The following is a 9,063-nucleotide window of genomic DNA, read 5'->3' as shown; positions in this document are numbered from 1 at the left end:
ACACGAGACACCACTCCAGTTGCCTCAGCCTGGCCCAGATGAGACCTCTTCTGGGAGGAGAAGTGGGTTGGCAGAGGGAGGCAGGGCAGGAGGAAGGGGAGCTGGAGAGTGTGGCCTTCCAAGGGGCTAAGGGGCCAGAGAGCTCTCAGATGAGTCACTCCTGAACCACTTTCACCTTCACTTTGTAGAAACCTACTTTCTAGGACTCTGCTCTGTAGAACACCAGCGCAAACACGCACAGGTATACCCAAGAGCATGCTCATCACAAAACTGCTTGTCTGGGTAAAAATGGGCAGCGACCCCCCAAAACATACACAGTATGCTGTGAATCGTACCTACATCAACCTGGAAAGTGCCTCATGAAACATTATCACTTGAAAAAGCAAGTAGCAGAATTGAATGTGTGGCGTGATCTCATTTTATTACTATATATGCCTGTAATACATAACTGAATATAGTAAATCAACCAAGTCTACACACCCACACACATTTTGAAGCACAGAAAATAAAATTCTGGAGGAGTACACGACCAACTGCTAACAGCAGTTACCTATAGGAGGGAAGAAAAGATTTTTTATTTTTCTCTTCTATGCTTTTGCACCACAGTGTGTGAATTTCTTAAAATTAGCACAAGCTAGAGCTGATGTAACATACCACCCCCAATAAACACGAAAGGAGCTGGAGGGGGTCAAACAGTCATCCTTCTCCTAGGAGCAACCAGAGGAAGGGGTACTAACATGACAAGTCCCTGTTGCTGGCAATGCCCCAACTACCACCCAAGAGAGTGAAGTGAGGGGGTCATGAAAATGAGAGCAGAAAAAGGCCATTTTATTTTCCCCATGACCCAGGATCCTACCAGGATCCTGCATCTTCCAGCACCTGGCTGGGGCCCCACATAGCACTCAGGGCCTGTGCTCCTCAGAGAAGGTGGTGCAGGAAAACTGACTCTTCTGGAAACAAGGCACATGACCATATGTCACTCTGCTAGTGCTGGGTATTTTTGAAGCATGCTGTTTCTTTTTTTTTTTTTTGGCTGTGCCATGTGGGATCTTTGTTCCTCAACCAAGGATCGAACCCGTGTCCCTTGTATTGGAAGCATGGGGTCCTAACCACTGGACTGCCAGGAAAGTCCCTGAATCATGCTATTTCTTTATTCTGGGATTCTCACTAACAATTAACCCAGTGGTAATATTAATGTTCACCATTTATAATGCTTTCCTTGTGCAAAGTACGTTACAGGTTGTTGTTGTTGTTTAGTCACTAAGTTGTGCCCAACTCTTTTTTGAGCCCATAGACTGAAGCCCACCAGGCCATCCTGTCCACGGGATTTTCCAGGCAAGAATACTGGTGTGAGTTGCCATTTCCTTTTCCAGGGGATTTTTCTGACCCAAGGATCCAACCGGAGTTTCCTGCATTGCAGGTGGATTTTTTACCACTGAGCCACTAGAGAAGCCTTGGTTACAGTTATCCTCTCATTTTATCCTAGAGTCCTATGAAGTAGGTGGTTTCACCTTTTAATTTCATTTTACAAGAAGAGAAACTGAAGCTCAGAGAGAATATGTAATTTTCTGAAAGGTCTCATAGCCACAGAGGGCAGATACTGAATCCAAACCCACACACTCTTGACTCTGGAATCTACCTCCTTCAGTGGTCTTTTAGTGACACATAAAGCAAATAGACACCGGTGATTTTTTTTTTGAACATGTCTTGCTAGTAAACTCACCATTTAGCCTGACTGCAGATGTTTCACAAGAAGAAACTGAGGGTTTGGATTCATGTCAGTGACTAGGGTCAGTTGAGCCAAATGATGACTAAGCTGTGATGCCTCAAACAGCCCATGAGCTGGTAATGACCCAAATTTCAAGGAAAAGTGGAAAAAAGTAATCTAGCCCAACATGGAGTTCCACTGGGCATAGTGTTTACACAATTATACAAGTGCAACAGTAAATAATGAAATAACCAAAATCATCATCTATTACTGTATTGGAAAGATAGTGGCAAGGGAGAGGATATGATGCATGCAGGAGGGGAGAGAATTCCTCAACTCCCAGGGCAGGAAATCAAAAAATTATTCCTAAAGCTACAAGCGAAGATAGTGAGGAACCCATGTGAGATGTTGTTTAGAGACATGGAAGTGAATGTTCCAGAGAATCAGTTTCAAGAGTTAAAGTGGTTACCCTTGGAGATGGATCAGGGCTGTAGTTGTTCATGAGGAACTCTGTAGAGATCTCTGATGCTCTGATAATAATGTTCACGTGTGAACATTAAATAAATAAATAAAAGCCAAAGCAAAAGCAAGGAGGACAGTTCTGGTCCCAGATGGGGTTGGGATAGAGATGAATAGGCTGTGATGAAGAGGATGGGGGCCTGGGAGACTGGGATCATTTGCTCAGTCACAGAAAAGTTGATGGGGCCTGAACTAAGATTGTGGCTTTTGAGGAGAGGTCATTAGAATGGCTGCGTGGCTTGAAACTGGTGAGGTTATGAGAAGGTAGGAGAGTTCAAAAAAAGAAGAACCAAAGGAGAACAAGAAAAGAAAGTGTGGTTATTATACAGGCAAGGTCATGCTCCTCTGAGATCTTTAGCCCTTTGTTGGGAGAAACGACTGAGTGGGCCCTTGGGTTACACAAACATAGAATAAAGGTGTGATCTCTCTACCCATTGGGAAAGTTTCCACCATGAAGCCAGTGTGTCATTGAATGATGGGAATCGCTGAACTCAACCATCCCTGGGGGGTTAGGCCCACACACTGGATACCCCGGATGTTGTGGCCAGAGAGGATCCAGGACAAGAATATGGCAACAGTCTGTGTGTAGACATCAAAGGTCTGAAGACTGTGCGTGCCCTTCCAGGCTCCTGAAGATCAAACGCCCACAGACCCAGAAGGAATCCAAGGCCTGGCTCAGGGCTGTGTCTCTCTGGAAAGAAAGCCCTCTGCCTCCAAGGGAACTCAGTAAGCTCAGAGTTTGGGCCCAGAGAGGCCAAGGCCTCCAGACCTTGTTCCCTCCTCCAGAATCACAAAGCCTCCTTCAGAAAGATCTTCCAATGAGCTCACCAATTCCCACCTTGCCCTTCCATCACTAGCTTGTTATGGTCTGGCTGCCAGATATTTAGTCTGTAAAGAACACCTCGACTCCTATCTGAGAGATGCATGGTGCAGTGGGGAGAAGCCCAGTCCTTAGCATCCCAGTCCTGGGTTTGAATTTCTCAGCTTTTCTGCATCCTAGCTGTGTGGACTCCTTGAAGCTCACTTTCCTCATCGGGAACTTTAGGACTGAAAGGCTCAGTTCCAAGAGCTGTGAGGCTTAACAATGCTAACATGGGCTAAGTGCTGGTCCCCGTGGAGATGGGCTGGAAGAATGACTGAGGCTGCGGGGCTGAAGTGGGGTTGGGGGTGAGGTGAGCGGTGGTGGTTCTCAGGGGAGCAGCAGAAGCCATTCCTGCTCAGGCAGCGAGGCCAGCTGCCCTTCCTCAGAGGCCCCTCTGGACCGGGTCATGCTCATGTCCCTCTCACAGGGGCCGGAGCCCTTCTGGCTGCAGTGTCTCCCACAATTATCTACATGCTAGAGAAGAAGCAGCTGGTCAAAACCTCCATGAGATGCTGGCTAAGGGCAGCCACCCTCGAATTTCTCTAGGAAACCGAAATCTGTCCTCTGGGCCCCATTCACAAGGAAAAACAGGTCAGTTCACTGTTCTGCTTCAGATTAGGCTTTGATCTTGCTCTCTGTCCCTCCCCCTTCCCAAATATGGGTTCAGGTGGCACCTGCCACCTCCAGTGCTTCTCCTGTACATTCTCTGGATGTCCCTGTGTCTGTAACCATGCCACTGGGGCCTCCAGCCAAGGTACATCAATGCACACACGATCCCCAAATTCCAATTCTGATTCTCCCTCTGTCCCCATGGGTCTCACCAACACTCTTTCCCACCTTTTGTTTTCTTCCATTGTCACAACAATCCTGGGACAGGTGTCCGGGAGGGCAACCCTCTCCACTTTAGAGATGAACAAACTGACCAGAGAAACAGAGTGTCTCACCATTTCCACCCCGCCCTCGGGCCCCAGGGTTATCTTCGTAAAGCCGGGTGGGCCTTGTAATTTCCCTTCTCATACCTTCCTGGCCGTTTTCCAGGGCCCAGCAAGTGAAAAGCCTGGGCTGACCTGCCCGGTGCCATCCCTCCCATGTCCCTCCCTGCACTCTGCACTGCATTGATCACCTGCTGTTTTTACTATTTTCGCACCTCCCTGACTTCACTCATGCTCTATCCTCAGACTGGTACTCTTTCCCCTCCTCTGAATGTCAAAGCTGAATTAATCTACTAAGGTCCAGCTCAAATGCCACCACCTTCTTCGGAGGCCTCCTCCGCCATTCCCTAGGAGATGATCATTGCTCCTTTTTCGGCACTTGCTGAGAGCTCTGCACTTACCTCCCTGTGTCCATCCATTTCACTCTGCCCAGGTTTGCACAAATTAGTCTCTTCCAGGGTCGATGAGCAGCTTAAAAGACAGAACCCCAACACAGTCACTTGGCTCTATGACCTTAGGAAGTAACTTTCTTGTCTATTATCTGGAATAACACCAGCTTTTCCTGGTTGGGGTGAGGATTAAGCAAATCATGCAGCTCAGTACCTTCACTACCTGTTTGCAGAACAGTGGGGAGTGATGATCGTGAACCAAGTCAGTTACAGCTTGGGGTGGCCGGGCCCCTGGAGCCCAGGAACCACCATGCTGTTCCTGCACCGCCTTCCTCCCCGGATGTCTAAATCCACCTAGGAAAATAAGACGGTTGTGGTTTTTAAAGGCAGCTACATATTGGAATTGCCAGTGCATTGGAATCCCTCAGGGCGCCTGCTGGAAATGCAGAGTACTAGGCCTCACCCCAGACTGTCTGAATCATCCCTCACCCTGGGTGAGGTCCAGGAACCTGTGTTTTTAACAAGCTTCCCAGGGGATTCTGATGCAAGAGCTCTGGTCACACTGGGTCACAGTAAACTTGGAGGCCAGCTGGGGTGGGGACATGATATCCACACCTCCCCCTTTGCTTAGGTGACAATGGAGGTGGATCTGGGGATTAATGATGCCAATGGCCAGTGCCACTCCCACTCCCCAACCGGTCTTTCTTTGAGCCCCAGCCCAGAGCTGGATACAGGGCTAATCAGGAGCCAAACTTGGTAACTCTCTCCTAGCCATCGGCAAAGTACCTGGCCAAGCCTGGATGCTCAGCAAATATTTGTTAAGCCAACTGAACTCCTCTGAGGCCACTCCAGCAGAAGATCAAGGACCCAGCCTCTGGGCTAGACCCCAGCCCCTGGGCTAGACCCCAGCCCCTGTCCTCACTCTGATCCTGGCTGTCTCCCCCACAGAGCCAGTGGGGATGGCCAGACGAGTATCTTGGGAGGGTGTGCAGAGAGGTGGGAGAGTGGGCAGAGGGGAAAGTTGTTCTCCAAGGAAGGGAAGCCGGGGACAGGAGTAAATGTCTGTTCCCCTCCCCGCTTAGAAATAGAGGCAGACACCAGTCAGCAAGAATTTACTGAGCTGAGACCATGAGCTCTGGCTTAAAGCTCACCCGGGCCTCTCAATCCAGCTGCACAGTAAAACATCTGAAGAGGTTTGAAAAATACCCAGGCTTGGGCCCATACCATGTCAAAAAAATCAGAGCCTCTAGGATGGTGCCCAAGCAATGATATTTCTGTAAAGCAACCCACATAGTTCTGTTGCATGGCTAGAACTGAAAAACTGCTGGACGGGCCCCTCCTTTCCTCTCCTTTCTCCTCCTAATTCTTACAGCCTCACATTACCCAGATACTTAAAATAATGACTGCAAATCTTAGTGAGCCCTTTCTGTGTGCCCAGCATCACAGTGGTTACTGTAGGCACAGTAGGGAATAGGCTAGACTTGGCTTCTCCTTTCACAGGGCCCACAGGCTAGTGGTGAAGACAGACTAGTAATAATTCCTAATTATTGTAATACAGAGTGTTAGGGGGTGCCCCGGAGAAGCCCCTGCCTCAATTGCTGAAGTCTGGCAAGGATGAGGGAGGCCTTCTGGAGAGGGTAGAACTTATGTGGAGGTCTGATGGATAGGTAGGACAGTTGGGGTTGGCCAGTGGGGAGGCAGAGAGAGATGAGTCAGTCAGGCACACGTGTGGGTGCGTGGTCAGTTGTGTCCGACTCTTTTCGACCATATAGACGGTAGTCCGACAGGTTCCTCTGTCCATGGGGATTCTCTAGGCATTTCTTATGTCTCCCAAATTGGCAGTTGGGTTCTTTACCACTAGTGCCACCTGGGAAGCTCCAAGTCAGACATGTGCAAAGCCTCAAAGTGAGACAGAGCTTGGTTCATGGAAGGCATGAAGGAAATGCAAGTTCACTGCATTGTGGATGGAAGGATACCCATGGGAGGGGGGAAGACAGACAGGGCTAGATCACAAACTTACAGAAGTTTGTAAACCAAGTTAAGGAAGCAACTTTTTAAAATATTTTTTTTTCTTGACTGCACCATGTGGTTTGTGGGATCTTAGTTCCCTGACCAGGGATTGAACTCAGGCCCTCAACAGTGAAAGCTTGGAGTCCTAACTACTGGACCTCCAGTGAATTCCCAAGGAAGCCAATTTGATCCTAAAAGTAGTAAGAAGCCAATGATGGATTTGTGAGAGGGACAAGTAGAGGCTGACATGGACAGATTTGTGTTTCACCTGCTGAGGGGCACAGAATGAATTGTAGACGGGGGCAGGGAGACCAGTCACGAGATGATGTAACAGTCTGGGTGGGAGATGACGGCTGCCTGGACGCAGGTGGTAGCAGCAGTGGAAGTAGGTAGGTGAATTCAAGAGCTGCAGAGGAACTGGCGTTATCTGGGCTCAGTAGTTACAGGAAACGGGAAGAGTGAGGGTGCCTAGGGTGTTGCTTGAGTTTCTAGTTTGCAAAGCCAGGGGGTGGGGTGCCATGTGCTGAGCTGTAGTGCCAGGTCGAGGAATGGGTTGGAAAGGGAAATAAGGGTCTAGTTTGAGGCCAGTTGAGCTTGAGGATCAAAATTGTTCTGGCTATCGCTGTTCCCCTTCTGATAGGTACAGCGTAGTAGCCACATAGTCAGGGAGGAATGGAAATGAGATGTCCAGGGACCACCTTCTAGGTTTATGACTCCCCGTGTGACACTGGACAAGCCCCTGACCGTGTCGGGGGTCCTCTGGTAACAGGGCCTTTTGGGCCTTCTGGGCCCTGCACCGCTTGGGCCTTGGAGGCCTCTCTTCGCCAACAGAGCTCCTGGGACTGGGCCTCAATGCCTCTCAGAGGACAAACACTGTTGTTCTTGGTCCTCCCAACCAGGATGTTAACCAGGAAGGGGGCCTGTGCCCCAGGGAGCCAAGGAAGTGCAAACAACTCGGAGTTGGCAGCGGTGCCCTGCTCCTCCTGCTGAGGCTTCCTCCGGGAGGTGAGCTCCAGTAGGTCCCCAGGCAACCTCGCCTTGGACCCAGGAGGCCTGGTGCCAGGGCTGTGGGGAGCTGAGCCCCAGCAAATTCTGCTTCTGCTCCTTCAAACACCAGGGCCTTCTCTCCTCCTCATCTCACTCTCCTGCCTGCCCCAGAGCTAAGTTTGCCAGATTCAGGAGAAAAAAAGGATACCCATTTAATTTCAGTTTCAGATAAACATTAAAATCTTGTTTAATATAAATTCCCAGGCAATATATGGCACTTACTTACACTCAGAAATAAACTTGGCACTTATCTGAATTTCAAATTGAGCTGGACATCCTGTACTTTTATCTGGCAGTCCTACCCAAAGAAGATGTAGGAGCCAGCCAACAACCAAATGAGAGGAAAGGGCTGGTTCTGCAGCCCCTCCCCCCTGCCCCGCTTCACTGGCTCCAACTGAAGGCTGGTGAGAACTTGTTATTCCCCAATCCTTGGCAAGCTGCACGCTTCACCAGATGTTAGGGCTGGCTTTGGAGCCAGGGTATCTTTGGAAAGGTGTCACGTCTAATTAACCTAATAAGTAGGTTGTAAGCTCAGACCGGAACCAGCAGAGGATTCACCCTGACAGATGGGGAGGAGTGGGTCACACCTGCTGCGGGCGCCTGCCAAGAAGCCACTGGTATGGCCTGCGGAAGAACTAATAGGAGGCTTTGACTCCACATCAGATACGAGGCAAGAAGAATTTACACCAACATCATATTAACAGTGATAATAACCGCCATTTACAGAGCCCATACTATGTGCCAAGCACTGAGCAAGCATTATCTCATTTAATTCTCACAACAACTCTAGAAGGCAAAGGCTATTATTATGCCCATATAACAGATGAATGAAACTGAGGCCACAAGAGTTTGAGCAACTTGCCCAAAGTCACATAGCTAGAAAGGGGTAGAAATGGGGATTCCAACAGCCATTTGGACTATAGAGTCTGTGCTTTTAGCTGCTGACTCCTTGGTTCCTTCCCCCACCTCTTCTCCTCACCCCCAATCATTTCCAAAACATTTGGTGAAAGACATATATAGTGAGATGGGAAGAAACTCCATTTATCCCTTCCATTAACTTTTTAAAATATTTATTTATTTATTTGGCTGTACCAGATCTTCATTGCAGCATGCAGGATCTCTAGTTGTGGCATGTGAGCACTTAGTTGTGGCATGTGGGATCTAGTTCCCTGACCAGGGAACGAACCTGGGGCCGCTACACTGGGGAGCTCAGAGTCCCAGCCATTGGACCACCAGGGAAGTCCCTTCCACTAACTTTTGAATCATTGTGTTTAAGACATGTGGTAATCTAGTGGGAGAGACAGGTATCAATAAATTATTATTAAAGAAATGAAAAAAAAATACTTAATGGGGCGTTCCTGGTGGCTTAGTGGTAAAGAATCCGCCTACCATTGCAGGAGACACACGTTCAATTCCTGGTCTGGGAAGATCCCACATACCATGGAGCAACTAAGCCTCTGCGCTACAACTAATGAGCCTGTGCTCTAGAGCCGCACCAGGAGCTGCAACTACTGAGCCCAAGTGCCACAATTACTGAAGCCCTCGCACCCTAGAGCCTGGGCTCTGCAATAAGAGAAGCCATCACAATGTGAAGCC

At 49.0% G+C, this 9,063-nt stretch overlaps 1 long non-coding RNA gene across 1 annotated transcript; it reads right to left on the bottom strand.

Moving 5' to 3' along the window:
• Positions 1-404: 404 nt before the first annotated feature.
• Positions 405-4,924, bottom strand: LOC145537936 (uncharacterized). Its single transcript, XR_014076517.1, has 4 exons — positions 4,874-4,924; positions 4,625-4,764; positions 4,423-4,492; positions 405-4,007 (listed from the first exon to the last, which is right to left on the bottom strand). It is a non-coding gene; the product is annotated as an uncharacterized LOC145537936 (long non-coding RNA).
• Positions 4,925-9,063: the final 4,139 nt, after the last annotated feature.

The sequence above is a fragment of the Giraffa tippelskirchi genome, chromosome 2 (genome assembly GCF_054371585.1).
Source record: "Giraffa tippelskirchi isolate mGirTip1 chromosome 2, T2T-mGirTip1v1.2.pri, whole genome shotgun sequence".
NCBI lineage: Eukaryota > Metazoa > Chordata > Mammalia > Artiodactyla > Giraffidae > Giraffa > Giraffa tippelskirchi.
Note: the sequence above shows the minus strand (reverse complement) of the source record. Positions and strands in the feature narration are given on the sequence as shown.